The following is a 15,623-nucleotide window of genomic DNA, read 5'->3' as shown; positions in this document are numbered from 1 at the left end:
GCTAGCTCAGGTGGCAATCTTTAAGCAAAAAAAATAAAATAAAAAAAAACAATGGCGAGGAGACCCGGTCAAAAAGCAACCCTGAAAAAGGTACCCTCTGAAACTGAGGAAGCAGGGCAACAGTGCCTAGCTCAGGTGACAATCTTTAAGCAAAAGAAACACACAAGGGCGTGGGGAGCTGGCGAAAAGGCAACACTGAGAAATCCAGCCTCTGAAACGGACGAAGATGGGCAACAGAGGCTAGCTCAGGTGGCAATCTTTAAGCAAAAAAAATAAGATAAAAAAATACAATGGCGAGGAGACCCGTTAAAAGCAACCCTGAAAAAGGTACCCTCTGAAACTGAGGAAGCAGGGCAACAGTGCCTAGCTCAGGTGACAATCTTTAAGCAAAAGAAACACACAAGGGCGTGGGGAGCTGGCGAAAAGGCAACACTGAGAAATCCAGCCTCTGAAACGGACGAAGATGGGCAACAGAGGCTAGCTCAGGTGGCAATCTTTAAGCAAAAGAAACACACAAGGGCGTGGAGACCTGGGGAAAAAGCAACACGGAGAAATCCACCCTCTGAAACTGAGGAAGATGGGCAAGAGAGGCTACCTCAGGTGGCAATCCTTAAGCAAAAACAAAGCACAAAGGCGTGGAGCCCTGGGGACAAAGCAACCCTGAAATATCTACCCTCTGAAACTGAGGAACATGGGCAAGAGAGGCTAGCTCAGGTGGCAATCGTTAAGCAAAAACAAAACACAAAGGCGTGGAGACCTGGGGAAAAAGCAACCCTGAAATATCTACCCTCTGAAACTGAGGAAGATGGGCAAGAGAGGCTGGCTTCAGGTGGCAATCTTTAAGCAAAAGAAACACACAAGGGCGTGGGGAGCTGGGGAAAAGGCAACACTGAGAAATCCACCCTCTGAAACGGACGAAGATGGGCAACAGAGGCTACCTCAGGTGGCAATCGTTAAGCAAAAGAAACACACAAGGGCGTGGAGGCCTGGGGAAAAAGCAACACGGAGAAATCCACCCTCTGAAACTGAGGGACATGGGCAAAAGAAGCTAGCTCAGGTTGCAACCTTTAAGCAGAAGAAAAACACAAGGGCGTGCAGACCTGGCAAAAAAGCAACAGTGAGAAATCTACCCTCTGAAACCGACGAAGATGGACAACAGAGGCTAGCTCAGGTGGCAATTTTTAAGGAAAAATAAAAGGAAGTGCGTGGAGACCTGGGGAAAAAGCAACACGGAGAAATCTACCCTCTAGAACTGAGAAAGAAGCGCAACAGAGGCTAGCTCAGGTGGCAATCTTTAAGCAAAAAAAATAAGATAAAAAAATACAATGGCGAGGAGACCCGGTGAAAAAGCAACCCTGAAAAAGGTACCCTCTGAAACTGAGGAAGCAGGGCAACAGTGCCTAGCTCAGGTGACAATCTTTAAGCAAAAGAAACACACAAGGGCGTGGGGAGCTGGCGAAAAGGCAACACTGAGAAATCCAGCCTCTGAAACGGACGAAGATGGGCAACAGAGGCTAGCTCAGGTGGCAATCTTTAAGCAAAAGAAACACACAGGGGCGTGGAGACCTGGGGAAAAAGCAACACGGAGAAATCCACCCTCTGAAACTGAGGAAGATGGGCAAGAGAGGCTACCTCAGGTGGCAATCCTTAAGCAAAAACAAAGCACAAAGGCGTGGAGCCCTGGGGACAAAGCAACCCTGAAATATCTACCCTCTGAAACTGAGGAACATGGGCAAGAGAGGCTAGCTCAGGTGGCAATCGTTAAGCAAAAACAAAACACAAAGGCGTGGGGACCTGGGGAAAAAGCAACCCTGAAATATCTACCCTCTGAAACTGAGGAAGATGGGCAAGAGAGGCTGGCTTCAGGTGGCAATCTTTAAGCAAAAGAAACACACAAGGGCGTGGGGAGCTGGGGAAAAGGCAACACTGAGAAATCCACCCTCTGAAACGGACGAAGATGGGCAACAGAGGCTACCTCAGGTGGCAATCGTTAAGCAAAAGAAACACACAAGGGCGTGGAGGCCTGGGGAAAAAGCAACACGGAGAAATCCACCCTCTGAAACTGAGGAACATGGGCAAAAGAAGCTAGCTCAGGTTGCAACCTTTAAGCAGAAGAAAAACACAAGGGCGTGCAGACCTGGCAAAAAAGCAACAGTGAGAAATCTACCCTCTGAAACCGACGAAGATGGACAACAGAGGCTAGCTCAGGTGGCAATTTTTAAGGAAAAATAAAAGGAAGTGCGTGGAGACCTGGGGAAAAAGCAACACGGAGAAATCTACCCTCTAGAACTGAGAAAGAAGCGCAACAGAGGCTAGCTCAGGTGGCAATCTTTAAGCAAAAAAAATAAAATAAAAAAATACAATGGCGAGGAGACCCGGTCAAAAAGCAACCCTGAAAAAGGTACCCTCTGAAACTGAGGAAGCAGGGCAACAGTGCCTAGCTCAGGTGACAATCTTTAAGCAAAAGAAACACACAAGGGCGTGGGGAGCTGGCGAAAAGGCAACACTGAGAAATCCAGCCTCTGAAACGGACGAAGATGGGCAACAGAGGCTAGCTCAGGTGGCAATCTTTAAGCAAAAGAAACACACAAGGGCGTGGAGACCTGGGGAAACAGCAACACGGAGAAATCCACCCTCTGAAACTGAGGAAGATGGGCAAGAGAGGCTACCTCAGGTGGCAATCCTTAAGCAAAAACAAAGCACAAAGGCGTGGAGCCCTGGGGAAAAAGCAACCCTGAAATATCTACCCTCTGAAACTGAGGAAGATGGGCAAGAGAGGCTGGCTTCAGGTGGCAATCTTTAAGCAAAAGAAACACACAAGGGCGTGGGGAGCTGGGGAAAAGGCAACACTGAGAAATCCACCCTCTGAAAAGGACGAAGATGGGCAACAGAGGCTAGCTCAGGTGGCAATCGTTAAGCAAAAGAAACACACAAGGGCGTGGAGGCCTGGGGAAAAAGCAACACGGAGAAATCCACCCTCTGAAACTGAGGAACATGGGCAAAAGAAGCTAGCTCAGGTTGCAACCTTTAAGCAGAAGAAAAACACAAGGGCGTGCAGACCTGGCAAAAAAGCAACAGTGAGAAATCTACCCTCTGAAACCGACGAAGATGGACAACAGAGGCTAGCTCAGGTGGCAATTTTTAAGGAAAAATAAAAGGAAGTGCGTGGAGACCTGGGGAAAAAGCAACACGGAGAAATCTACCCTCTAGAACTGAGAAAGAAGCGCAACAGAGGCTAGCTCAGGTGGCAATCTTTAAGCAAAAAGAATAAAATAAAAAAATACAATGGCGAGGAGACCCGGTCAAAAAGCAACCCTGAAAAAGGTACCCTCTGAAACTGAGGAAGCAGGGCAACAGTGCCTAGCTCAGGTGACAATCTTTAAGCAAAAGAAACACACAAGGGCGTGGGGAGCTGGGGAAAAGGCAACACTGAGAAATCCACCCTCTGAAACGGACGAAGATGGGCAACAGAGGCTACCTCAGGTGGCAATCGTTAAGCCAAAGAAACACACAAGGGTGTGGAGACCTGGGGAAAAAGCAACACGGAGAAATCCACCCTCTGAAACTGACGAACATGGGCAAAAGAAGCTAGCTCAGGTTGCAGCCTTCAAGCAGAAAAAAAAAAGACGCAAGGGCGTGGAGAGCTGGCGAAAAAGCAACACTGAGAAATCTACCCTCTGAAACCGAAGAAGATGGGCAACAGAGGCTAGCTCAGGTGGCAATCTTTAAGCAAAAAAAATAAAATAAAAAAATACAATGGCGAGGAGACCCGGTCAAAAAGCAACCCTGAAAAAGGTACCCTCTGAAACTGAGGAAGCAGCGCAACAGTGCCTAGCTCAGGTGACAATCTTTAAGCAAAAAAAAAAAACAAAAAACAAAAAACAAAAAACAAAACCCACAATGGAGTGGAGACCCGGGGGAAATCAACACTGAAAAATACAAAAAGAATGGAAGACCAATAGACAGAGCAGGCACTTTCACCTGGGGTGGAGGAGGTACGCATGGATGACCGATAAGCGCATGAAAAGATGTGAGCTGTTCCCTGGAAAAGCAAGTGAGAAAATTAGAGGGAGACATTGTGGGGACACATGGGTGAGACTGCCTTCTTCCAAATACCGGAACAGGATCAAACTGCTAGTCAGGTCGCGGAGAAGCCAAGTCAGTCACTCACGCCTCACTGGTGGTGAAGGGAAACGGTATGGCCTCTGTGAAAAAGGGCGTGGCGGGTTCCAAAACTGACACGCCGCGGAAACAACCACCGAAAGTGGCAACCTACATAAGCCTTTGGTGTATCTTGCCTCCTAAGAGCGTCTGTATGTAGCTGGAGCCTTGGGTCATTAAGGCTTCCACAGTGATCTGTGGTGGGTGGGTGGGGGGGGGGGGCCTTGGGCCTTGGGGGTCTCCGCTGGACCTCCAGGAAGTCAGCTTTTGTGGAGTCCCGTGAGTCCTTCCAGGGAGGGAGGCATCCAACCCGAGGGTGGTCTGGAGGGCACCACTCCCACCACTCCCGGGGGCTGGGGCGGGGGGCGGGGTGGGGGCTGCGGCCACGTTCCTGTTCATTCACACAGAATCCGGGGCATGAATGTTCTTAGCAGCTCTGTTCCACACAGCCCCACACTGGAAACCACACAGACGTCCTGCGAGTCCCATCCCTTGCTCATGTCGCCGGGGCTCCGGAGGAGGGCCACTCTGTAAAAGCGGCCGCCAGATGGCGCCCAACGACCGGCGCGGAGGGGTCAGCGGGAGGGAACCGGGTCACCAGCCAGCGAGAGTGCACAGCCTGAGCCCACCGCCGGGTCAGGTCTCTCTCTGTCTCTGTCTCTGTCTCTGTCTCTGTCTCTGTCTCTCTCTGTCTCTGTCTCTGTCTCTGTCTCTCTCTGTCTCTCTCTCTCTCTCTCTTTCTCTCTGGGCCCGCTTGGGGCGGGCGGGAGGTCACCACGTGAGGCCCCAGGGTGTCCACCTCGGAGCTCCCAGGCAGCACAGGGCAACCCTGGGCGCAGAAGGAGGTGTTGGAAAATCGGCGGGGAGGGGGGTGGGGTGGGTGGGCTTGCCAGGAAGGGGACAGACTCCCCACGTGACTTCTGGGCCGGGCCGGGCGCGGGGCTGCCGGCTGGCTGACGCGGACAGAGGTGGAAAAGTCCCCGGAGATGCCACGGGGCAGGCCGGGGCTGCCGGCCCCCGCTTCCCGGAGCGGCCCGAGCACTTCCCGGGCTCCCGGGAGGACTTAGAAAATCACGGCGGGGTGGGGGGTGGGGGTCGCTGTCAAACCGAAACCATGCACGTCATCAGAGAAGGACCGTGACGACGGAGGAATTGTCCGCAGTCTGTCAGGAATTGTGTGCAGCCTGTCACTTCCGGCCCAGAGGGTCTCTCTAAGGCAGACGGACAGACAGAGCCCACAAGTCGTAGAGGAAAGGACCGAGCCGCTTGGCCGCGGAAAAGTTTACAACACAAAACAGGTCTCCCTCCGCACGGGGCCACAGCAAAGCCCAAAGACGACACACGGGGGGGAGCATGGGTGCAGATGCACGTGTGGTGATAAGAATATGGATTTCAGCAGGGCTTCCCGTCCTCATCAACAAGCAGAAGCACCCAAATGGTGGGGGTTGGGGGGCAGAGACCTCACAGCCATTCCCTCCACAAATCGAGTTCCCCGGGACATCCTCACAGCGCCGTGCTGTGAGTGTGTGTGGGTGTTTAAAATGGAGTAAATGTGGACGTGGAACTGCTCCGTGAAACCAAAATAACAACAGTCGTAGATCTTCTTTGGTCATTTAGAAAATTCTTTTTTTTTTTTTTTTCCCCAGCGGTGCACGTATTTCCCTTCCAAAAAAGAAGAACGGGAAAGGAGATGTTAAAGGCAAGCAGAGAGAGGAAAACTGTTGCAAAACAAAAGCTGAGCTCCCGTCCGAGGGAGGCCTCCTCCATTGGAGGCCTAGGAAATCATTCTGACAAAATGGAGGATCTCTGTCTTTGGTGTCGATTCCCTCAGAGGTCAAGAGAAACCTTTTCCAATGTCTTTATCAGGAGGAGACTAGAAGTTAGAGAAAAGTATCCTTTCGGGAGTGAGAAAAACAAATTCTGATTTTGCATCAGCTTCCCTCCGATCTTGAAACTCATTGACTTGATTCCATTCTGTCGACGGAAATAATCCGGAACCAATCTATCCGTGAAAATCGGGGTGCGTTTATTCTGAGCTAAAATGTGAGGACTGTGGCCCGGGGCCTTTCTTCCCGAAGGAAGAGAGGGTGCCCGGGAAGTGGGGTGTACAGAGTGCTTCTAGACCCCCAGAGAGGACGTTTCACATAGGATCGAAAGGTCCCTTGGATGATAGTCGCGAGACTGCTCTGTCGGCACAGCGATCGACAGACACTGCTGGGTGGCAGGTCTGTTGTCTGGGCCTGGGTGGTCACAGGGGAGCCGGATGGTCAAAGGTGAGCGCAACCATCCGCTCCTAGCCTAAGGAAAGATGCCTCTCCTTAAGGAAAGGCCCGAGCACGGGGAAGCTGCTCCTTTCCCTTAAGGGCATTGGTTCTTGCCGTAGGAAATGTGTAAAGCGGATCTACGATGCGATGCGTGCTCGACGGCCACGTCAGGCCCTTTTCGAAAAACACTGTCAGGCCGAATTAGGCCGACACCCAATGGCTTCCTCATAGACTCCCATAGATCCTATCGCTCGCCATTTCTATCTGTCCACTCGTTCCAATTTTAGGCCACTTGACCACGAACAGGCCTTTTTCTCAGATTATTTTCCCCGTGAAACTTTGATCACCTTTTCACAGACAAAACGATCTTTACTTTTTAGGCCCTCTTGCCTGAAGGCAGCCATCTCACTTTCCTTGAACACAAAGATGTTTCCCATATTCACTTTTAGTGGCTTTTTGTTTTGTTTTGTTTTGTTTTGAGGACGATGAGCCCTGAGCTAACTGCTGCCAATCCTCCTCTTTTTGCCGAGGAAGGCTGGCCCTGAGCTCACCTCCGTGCCCATCTTCCTCTATTTCATATGTGGGACGCCTACCACCACGTGGCTCGCCCAGCGGTGCCACGTCCACCCCCGGGATCCGAACTGGCGAACCCCGGGCCGGCGAAGCGGAACAGGCACACTTAACCAGCGCGCCACCGGGCCGGCCTAGTGGCTTTCATCGCATTTGTTAAGTAGATTTTTTAACCCTCACGAACCTTAATTTTGGTGAAAACTAAGAAGCCAGCAATTAGGAACTGTCCTTCCCATGAGCATTCCGTCGCTTGGCCAATGTCTAAACACTTGGCCACTTTTAGAAACATGGGATTTCATAGGTTTATCTTTTCCTTCGCTTTATTTGATTTCATCTCACTTTAGTTTTTGGGTGAGGAAGATCGGCCCTCACAGAGCTAACGCCTGTTGCCAATCTTCCGTTTTTGTTTTTTTTTTCCCCCCTCCCGATTTTTCTCCCCCAATCCCCCCCATGACATAGTTGTCTATCTTAGTTGAGGGCCCTTCCAGTTGTGGCATGTGGGACGCCGCCTCCACACGGCCCGACGAGCGGTGCCGTGTCCGTGCCGTGCCCGGGATCTGAACCGGCAAAACCCTGGGCCGCCGAAGGGGAGCTTGTGAACTTAACCACTCGGCCACGGGGCCGCCCCTGTCCGTGGACTTTTTTATCACCTGATTTCACCTCGCAAAACTTCAAAGCTTCAAGTTATCAGAGAGGTTTGGGAAGTTGTTTTTATTAATTTAATTAATTTATTTTTCGAGGAAGACGAGCCCCGAGCTGACACCTGCTGCCAATTCTCCTCTTTTTGCCCCGGGAGAGTGATCCCGAGCTAACATCCGTGCCCATCCCCCTCCCCTTGATAGGCGGGACGCTGACCACAGCGTGGCTCGCCAAGCGGCGCCACGTCCGCACCCTGGATCCGAACCTGCGAACCCCTGGCTGACAAAACGGAACGTGCGAACTTAACCGCTGTGCCGCCGGGCTGGCCCTTCGGGAAGTTATTTTCAGGACACGGGCCATAAACTAGAATCACCGCTACAGGTTTATCGGAGCGACATCAGCGTTCGTGGTGGATTGAGTCGTCCCCTCTGTCTCTCCCCTCCAGGGCACAACCAAAGGGACGTCTATCGACCCACCCACCAAGGATTCCCCCCCCCCCCCCGCACGGCACAGCAGGATGCCTGAGAGATCCACGCAGCCCTACAGCGGCAAGTCACATTCGCACAGTCAAAATTCAATGGCAGAGACAAAACGTTAAGGTCAGTGAGAGGGAAGAGAATAACCGGCCCAGGAGCAACGGTGTGAAGAACACGGAGAAGACGGGTCCTAGACGCCGGGGTCCCCGGAGCAGTGATTTGATCAGAGGCCCGCAAACGTCCACGATCTCCACACCACGTTTATGGCCGACTGCGTGCGTGGGTCCTTTGGAATCGACCAGGCTACCGTCCGGGCCACTTTGGGACATCGTGTCCAGCTGCCCCGAGCGGTGGAGCTGTCGTTCAAGTGTAAGATGGGGCCCGTCCGGGGAGAGAATGGGGACGGGGAAAGGGAGGCCGCGGGAAGTCACAGAGTCTGAGGTGTTCGGGGGAGACTGACTCTTCTGAAGTGGAGGTGGTAGAAGGAGAGCAGCAGGATTTTTGGATTTTTGTTCCCTCTGTTAGGTATCTGGGTCCGGAGGAGAGTGGGGCGGGGGGGGGGCGGGTGGTGGTGGTGGTGGTGGGTGTGAGGCTGAGGCGGGGCTGGTGTTTCCTTTCCGAGTCAGGTGGAAGAGCTCCTCCAGTGGAGGTTTTTAGACAAGGGGTCTGGTCTGGCAGGATGGGAGGTTGCGGGTTGAGCCACAGGGGAATCTGTCGTAGCTCAGACTCGGGCCTTTGAAGAAATAGACAGAGAGAGGAGTTTTGCTCTGTCTGTCACCGCAGCCGGCACCTCAGGAGCAACAACAGGAGGCTTCCCGAATGAGTGAAGGGGCAGGAGCCAGCGTGCCCCGTGCCTCTCTCAGCCCTGCGCCGGCAGGGAAGGAAGCAGGCAGGCAGGCCTCAGGGCTACTCCCGTCCTACTGCCCGGTGGTCCCTGTCCCGGCCCCGCCCCCACTCTCCCCCTGACCCTCACCGCTCCCCAGCCCTCTTCTCAGCCAGAGAGGCGATGGGGGGGGGGGCGGTGCGGTCCCAGAACAAGTTTCCTCTCATCCGCCATCATCTTGCCACCCTGACGACTTGGCCTGAGATCCGGCCTAGGCTGTACCCGTGTGTGGTTTTCCTGTGGACAAGGGGGCCGGTTCACCATTTCGGAAGAAACCCCTAGCCTTCCACTGCCGAGTCGCCAGCCTGGGAGGGGGGAGGGGGGAGGGGGGAGGGGAGGTCAGGCCCATTCATTCCGATGGGCCTGGCGTCAGGGCTTCATTCAAGTGCAGGAAGCTCTCTCCCATGGCCTCGGGCTTTTTCCCATTGAACGGCTTTCTTCAATTCCCCCACCCTTAGGCCGCAGTCCACCAAGGGCCGGGAGGCAGGGAGGGAAGATGTTGGGGCAGGGTGGCTGTCTGAGAAACTCGCCTCATCTGGGGCAGAAAGAGTGCCCCCCTCCTTTCTCTAACCCTACTAGACTGCTTGAGGATCACGGACGGTTTGGCTCATCGATGAGCCCTGCGTTATGGGCCCGGCAAGCAAACTCCTAACGGGCAACCCGCCGCTCTAGGCGTGTGTGGGTTTTTTGATCTTTCACCTTCAAGTTCGCACGACATCGGTCCGTGTCCCCCGCCCCGGCTTCCCATGGGAAATCCTCCGTCTCTTTCCACAGACTCACTGGCGACTTCACACAGTGCCTGCCTCCTCCTCCTTAGGAAGGAAGGAAGGAAGGAAGGAAGGGGCTGACCCCGTGGCCGAGCAGTTGAGTTTGCACGCTCCGCTTCAGCGGCCCGGGGCTTGGAAGGTTCGGATCCTGGGCTCGGACACGGCACCGCTCATCAAACCACGCTGAGGTGGCGTCCCACACGGCAGAACCAGAGGGACCCTCAAAGAGAATATAGAACTAGGTACTGGGGTGCTCTGGGGAGAAGAAGAAGAAGGAGGAGGAATAAAAAGAAAAGAAAAGATTGGCAATGAGCTCGGGTGCCAGTCTTTAAAAAAAAAAAAAAAAAGAGGAAGAAAGATGGACAAACAGGAACGAATCCCACTGACGGCACCTCCAAATGGTGGGGGGCAGGGGGGTGGGGGGGGTGGGGAGTGGCATCATCGGGCCAAGGGTGACTCTAAGCGTGATCCCGCGGTTGTGTTATTTGACATTTTATCGAATCGATTTATTATTTTATTTTTGAGGAAGATGAGCCCTGAGCGAACATCTGCCACCAATCCTCCTCTGTCGGCCGAGGAAGACTGGCCCTGAGCTGACATCCGTGCCCATCCCCCTCTACTTTCCAGGTGGGACGCCTGCCACAGCGTGGCTCGCCAAGCGGTGCCGGGTCCTGTGCCCGGGATCCGGACCGGCGAACCCGGGGCCGGCGGAGCAGAACGTGCGAACTTCACCGCCGCGCCACCGGGCCGGCCCCCGGAGTTGTTTTGAAAATCCAGTAAGGGGCTGGCCCCGTGGCCGAGTGGTTAAGTTCGCGCGCTCCGCTGCAGGCAGCCCAGTGTTTCATCGGTTCGTTCGGATCCCGGGCGCGGACACGGCACTGCTCATCAAACCACGCTGAGGCGGCGTCCCACATACCACCGCTAGAAGGACCCACCGCGAAGAACACACAACTACGTACCGGGGGGCTTTGGGGAGAAAAAGGAAAGACAAAAAATAAAATCTTCCAAACTCCAATAAAACTTTGAGTGAAGACGACGAGGAGGATGCGAAACGTATCTCACGCCTCCGAGCCGAGCCGTCCGTTTAGGTTTAGGAAGGGGGACGAGGACCCTTTGTAAGCGACATCCCTTTTTAAGCACCATTCTAAACCACAGAACAGAACTCCCTCTCCTCGACCCGGAGCGAGGAGGTTCCTGGGTGTGTCAGAGAGGGTCACGTCCTCTGCAGCACGAACGAACCGCCAGGGTTCGGCCACGGGAAAGAATTTCTTCCTCTCCAGGGGGACTAAAAGTCACCGACGGCAGCGGGCGTAGGTGCTATCCTTCCCGTCCAGGAAAGGCAGGGAGAACTTCAGCCGTGAAGAGAAGGAGGTCTTCCTCACTCCCCGTTTTGGGAGGGCCCCTTTGGCAGGGGAGTTTTGTCTCCTGATTTCAAGTCAGGAAGAAAAGGGAGAGAGAGAGAGAGAGAGAGAGAGTGTGTGTCCTTCTCGTGCCAGGTCGGTCTGAGGGGGACCTCCTCTGGTTTCCTCCCTTCCCAGGGAACGCCGTTCGCTCCTTCTTCTAGAAAAAGCTCCCAAAGCACCACCGCCCAGGATGGTCGACCTACGCCCATCGTCCCTCCTTTCCCAATCATTTCTACCGCGACAGAGGGACAGAGGCCCCTGCCCCATCCCCATCCCCACCCCCACCCCCATCGCCTGCCTCCTTGATGGCCAAAGGAGCTGCCTCTGAGAATGGAACGGGGCTTGGAAACCTTCTAGAGGGGTGACTCTCACCTGCCTGCCTGCTGGGAAAAGCACCACGCTGTCCATCGGACTGCTCTTTTGGGCAAACGTAGGCGTGCCACATAGCGATCGACAGCTATGGCGGGGGGGGGGGGGGGGCGGGGTGGCGTGGTGGTGCCCAGGATCCACGACACGTGACGGCTGCGGAGCACGACAGCCCTAAGACCTTGAGGGAGACGGGGTGGCGCGTGAATCCTTTCGGAACGAGAACGACAGGAAACGCTGACGGGGACGTGTTCTCCTCTCGAGAACACACCAACGCCTCGCACGGTGTCTGACCCGGGGTGCCTCTGACTTTTGTCATCAGAGACGATCCTCTCGACCGCCCCTCACGCTTTGGGGAAAAGGGGAGAGGGACTCGGTAGCACGGGAAAAGCCATCCATCCGCCCTTCCTTTCCGTCTTCACGGCTCCTTCTCGTGGAAAACGAGGAAGCCGTCCGGAGGAACGGAACACTGACCCGGGCCAAAGCGTGGCCCAGCCTGAGCCTCCAAAACCTTCTGCTAAGTGAGAGGTGCCAGACATCCAAGGCGACCTACGTTGCGATTCCACACAGAGGAGAGAGCTAGAACGGTCCAACCCTAGAGGGCGACAGCAGATGGCGGCGGCGGCGGCGGCGGCAGTGGTGGTGGTGATCGTGGTGGGGCAGATCCGGGAGTGGGGCCGTTTTTTCTTTCGGGGGGAGGGGATGGAAACGGAAACCTTCTGGAAATAGATAGCCGTGACGGATGCGCCACCTTGGGGAGAGAGACTCCCGAAGGCCACTGGCTTGTGCCCCGTGGAAAGGATGGATTCGGTGGGATGGGAATTCTACCTCCGTGTAGAGCGTGTGGTAAACCACGAGGTAGGTGGGTGGGTGGCCTCCCTGCCTCGCCTCCACCTAGACGTCCACACACAGAGACCGACGAGGGAGGGAGGGAGGGAGGGAGGGAGGGAGGGAGAGAGACAAGACTGACAGAGGCCGAGGCCGAGGCCGAGGCAGTGAGCGAGTAAGTGATCGACCCTGGCCATAGGGATTCCTCAGAGGGCGTCTCTTGGCTCCCCAAACGAAGAATGTGTGTGGAGATCGAGAAAGATCACCGACCTAGGAGAACCAGCAAGACTTCCTCACCCGCCAGAGAGCCGCTGGGCCCCTGCCGTCCCTGCCACCGCCACCCCTACCCCTCGCCTTTGGCAGCGACGCCAACGAAAGGCAGGCAGACGAGTGGGAGAGTCGTGTGGTGGTGTCCCCCAAGGAAGGTGGGTCCATGCCGACGAGCGGTCGTCGGCGTGTGGAAAAGCCAGAGGCGGGCTGACTAGAAGGAGGGCGTCCTGGAGGAAGGGGCCAGGGTGTGAGGGAGAGAGGCCTGTTCCTCTTCCCCTGTCGGTCCCAAGTCAGGGGCCCAAAGGAGGAAAGCTGTCCGTTCCTTTCCGACTCGGACGGTTCGGGCGGAACCGACCGATCCCCGCGGCGGCGCAGTCGGGGCTTTCTGGACCAGAACCCCTCTCTCTGTCGCCTTTCGACCACACGCACGCTTTAGAGGCCAAGGGAAAATGGATCGGGTCTCTCTGTCTCTCTCCCTAGAAAACAAGGGGCCGGGGGCCGAGCCCGTGGACGAACGGTCAAGTAGCGCCCCCCACCCCGGCCCCCGGCTTCGACGGCCCAGGTTTTCACCGGTTCGGATCCTGGGCGCAGCCCCAGACCCAGCATCGCCCTTCAAGCCACGCCGAGGCGGCGTCCCACATAGCAGAAACGCGAAAGACCTACCACTGGAACCTACAACTATGGACGGGACGGGACGGGACGGGGCGGGGCGGGGCGGGGCGGGGCGGGGGTGGGGGGGCGGCTTTGGGGAGCAGGAAGAAAGAAAAAATAAAAGAAACACAAGGACGGTCATCGCGATAGTTCTTTCCACTTCCATCCATATGTTAACAGGACCCAAGTTTCCCGACCTCCATTTGGATGTATGTTAACTAAATGGAGAAGCTATTCAAAGGACTCCTCTAAAGAAGTCCACGTTCTTCTTTCTAAATGATAATGAAAATCATTGTCACCACCGCTCTTCCGACCCTCCATGTCCAGACGGCCTCCCGCCCCTCCCCTATCCCCAACTCCCGCCCCGCCCCGCGCCGACCCCCGACCCCGGCATTCTCCACGCCCACCTTTCCCTCTCCACTCCTACCCCCCCCCGTCCCCCGCCGCCCGGGACACCGCACCCCGCGCCCCCCCCCCCCAATCCAGGCCGGGCCACCTGGTCGACCTCCTCGAACACTATATAAGAGGATGCCGGGCAGCAGGTGGCGCCCGACAAGCGGCCTCCTCACCGGCCGGACGGATCAGCCTCGCGGGGGCGGGCGATGGGGAGGCGTTCGTCCAGGTCAGGTCAGGTCGGGGGAGGGAGGATGCCGCGCCGGCCGGCCTGGTGCGTGGCCTGGTCCCGATCCACCCCGCGTCTCGTTTCTCGGGCCGGGACGAGTACAGGCGGGGAGGCCGACTCGGTCACGGAAAGCGGCCTTGGGGAGGTTTTGGCGAACGTCCCTGTCCCGGGGCCGTCTGCCGACTAGGGGACGGAGTCCTCCTCCATGCTCCTTCTCGCCCCGAGTCGGGCGGGTTGTGGGTCGCGCGGTCGACTTGGCCATTTCCCCGGAGGCATCCTGCCTGCCGGGGCTCCCTCCCTCGGGCCGGTGCGAGCGGTCCTCGGGCGGCCCGGGAATTTGGGCCGCAGCGAACGAACGAACGAAGCCCGTCCCTCCTGCGTCGGCACCGATGAGACACAGCCCTGGTGGATGGAGCCGCTTTCCTCGGGTTTCCTTTTGCTTTCGGCCGCTGCTGCCACCAAACCTCCCTAAACGATAGGAATGAAAACGGGAACCGTTGGCATAATAAAAGCGTTTTGGTTGGCGTGTTTCTTGGCTTTTGGGGACTCGAGAGGTATGATGGATGATCTCCGATTGACGTTGGGAAGGTCTATTTCATCCCAGTCGCACGAACCCCGAAAACGTGGCGGCTGGACGAGGGAGGGAGGGAGGGAGGGAGGCCAACCACGGGATTTCCGCACGACCAGCTGATGGACACGAGCGCCCCGTGAGCCGGGCGGAGGGCAGCCGCCCGGGTCTCGCAGCTACGTGCCCGCGGAACCCTCGGGACTGCGAGAAGCCGGAGCGACCCGCAGCCATGTGGCGCTCGGCGCGGACATCTGGTCGACCCGCGCGCCACGGGACCCGGGGCCCGAGTCCGGGCCGGGCCGCCGGTCGACCCGGCAGGGCGGCTGCCCCGGGGGCCTCGCGGCTGCTCGTCCGCAGCCTCCAGGGAGCCCTCGGGGCTCCGAGAAGGCCGAGCGCCCCGCGGCCCCACGGCCCCGCGGCGCTCGGTGCGGACATCTGGTCGACCCGCTCCCCCCCCCCCCCCGAGACACGGGGGTCGGGTCGCCGGTCGACCCGGCAGGGCGGCGGCCACGGCGGCCTCGCCGCTGCTCGTCCGCCGGGTCGCCGGAGCCCTCGAGCCTCCGAGAAGGCCGAGCGCCCTGCAGTCCCGCGGCGCTCGGCGCGGACATCTGGTCGACCCGCGCGCCGCCGGACCCCGTGGCTACGAGTCCGCGGGGCCTTCGGAGCCGACAGAGGGCCGGGAGCGCACCCAGAGCACCCAGAGACCCGGGGCCCGGCCCCGAGCGCCGCGGACATCTGGTCGACCCGCGCGCCCCAGTCCGGGGACCAAGTCCGGGCCGGACAGCTGGTCGACCCGGCAGGGCGGCTGCCCCGGGGGCCTCGCGGCTGCTCGTCCGCAGCCTCCAGGGAGCCCTCGGGGCTCCGAGAAGGCCGAGCGCCCCGCGGCCCCACGGCCCCGCGGCGCTCGGCGCGGACATCTGGTCGACCCGCGCGCCGCCGGACCCCGTGGCTACGAGTCCGCGGGGCCTTCGGAGCCGACAGAGGGCCGGGAGCGCACCCAGAGCACCCAGAGACCCGGGACCCGGCCCCGAGCGCCGCGGACATCTGGTCGACCCGCGCGCCCCGGTCCGGGGACCAAGTCCGGGCCGGACAGCTGGTCGACCCGGCAGGGCGGCGGCCCCGGCGGCCTCCAGGGAGCCCTCGGGGCTCCGAGAA

The 15,623-nt window shown here is 57.5% G+C and overlaps 1 long non-coding RNA gene across 2 annotated transcripts; it reads left to right on the top strand.

Annotated features, from left to right (window-relative positions):
* Positions 1 to 7,087: 7,087 nt before the first annotated feature.
* Positions 7,088 to 10,794, top strand: LOC139042963 (uncharacterized). Of its 2 annotated transcripts, none has more exons than XR_011500059.1 (3): positions 7,088 to 8,479; positions 9,768 to 10,002; positions 10,290 to 10,794. It is a non-coding gene; the product is annotated as an uncharacterized lncRNA (long non-coding RNA). The 2 variants fall into 2 exon arrangements; XR_011500058.1 differs by having other exon boundaries at positions 8,119 to 8,479; positions 10,286 to 10,773.
* The last annotated feature ends 4,829 nt before the right edge of the window (positions 10,795 to 15,623 follow it).

The sequence above is a fragment of the Equus asinus genome, unplaced genomic scaffold (genome assembly GCF_041296235.1).
Source record: "Equus asinus isolate D_3611 breed Donkey unplaced genomic scaffold, EquAss-T2T_v2 contig_117, whole genome shotgun sequence".
Classification (NCBI taxonomy): domain Eukaryota; kingdom Metazoa; phylum Chordata; class Mammalia; order Perissodactyla; family Equidae; genus Equus; species Equus asinus.
The sequence above is the reverse complement of the archived record's forward strand: the minus strand, read 5'-3'. Positions and strand labels throughout refer to the sequence as shown.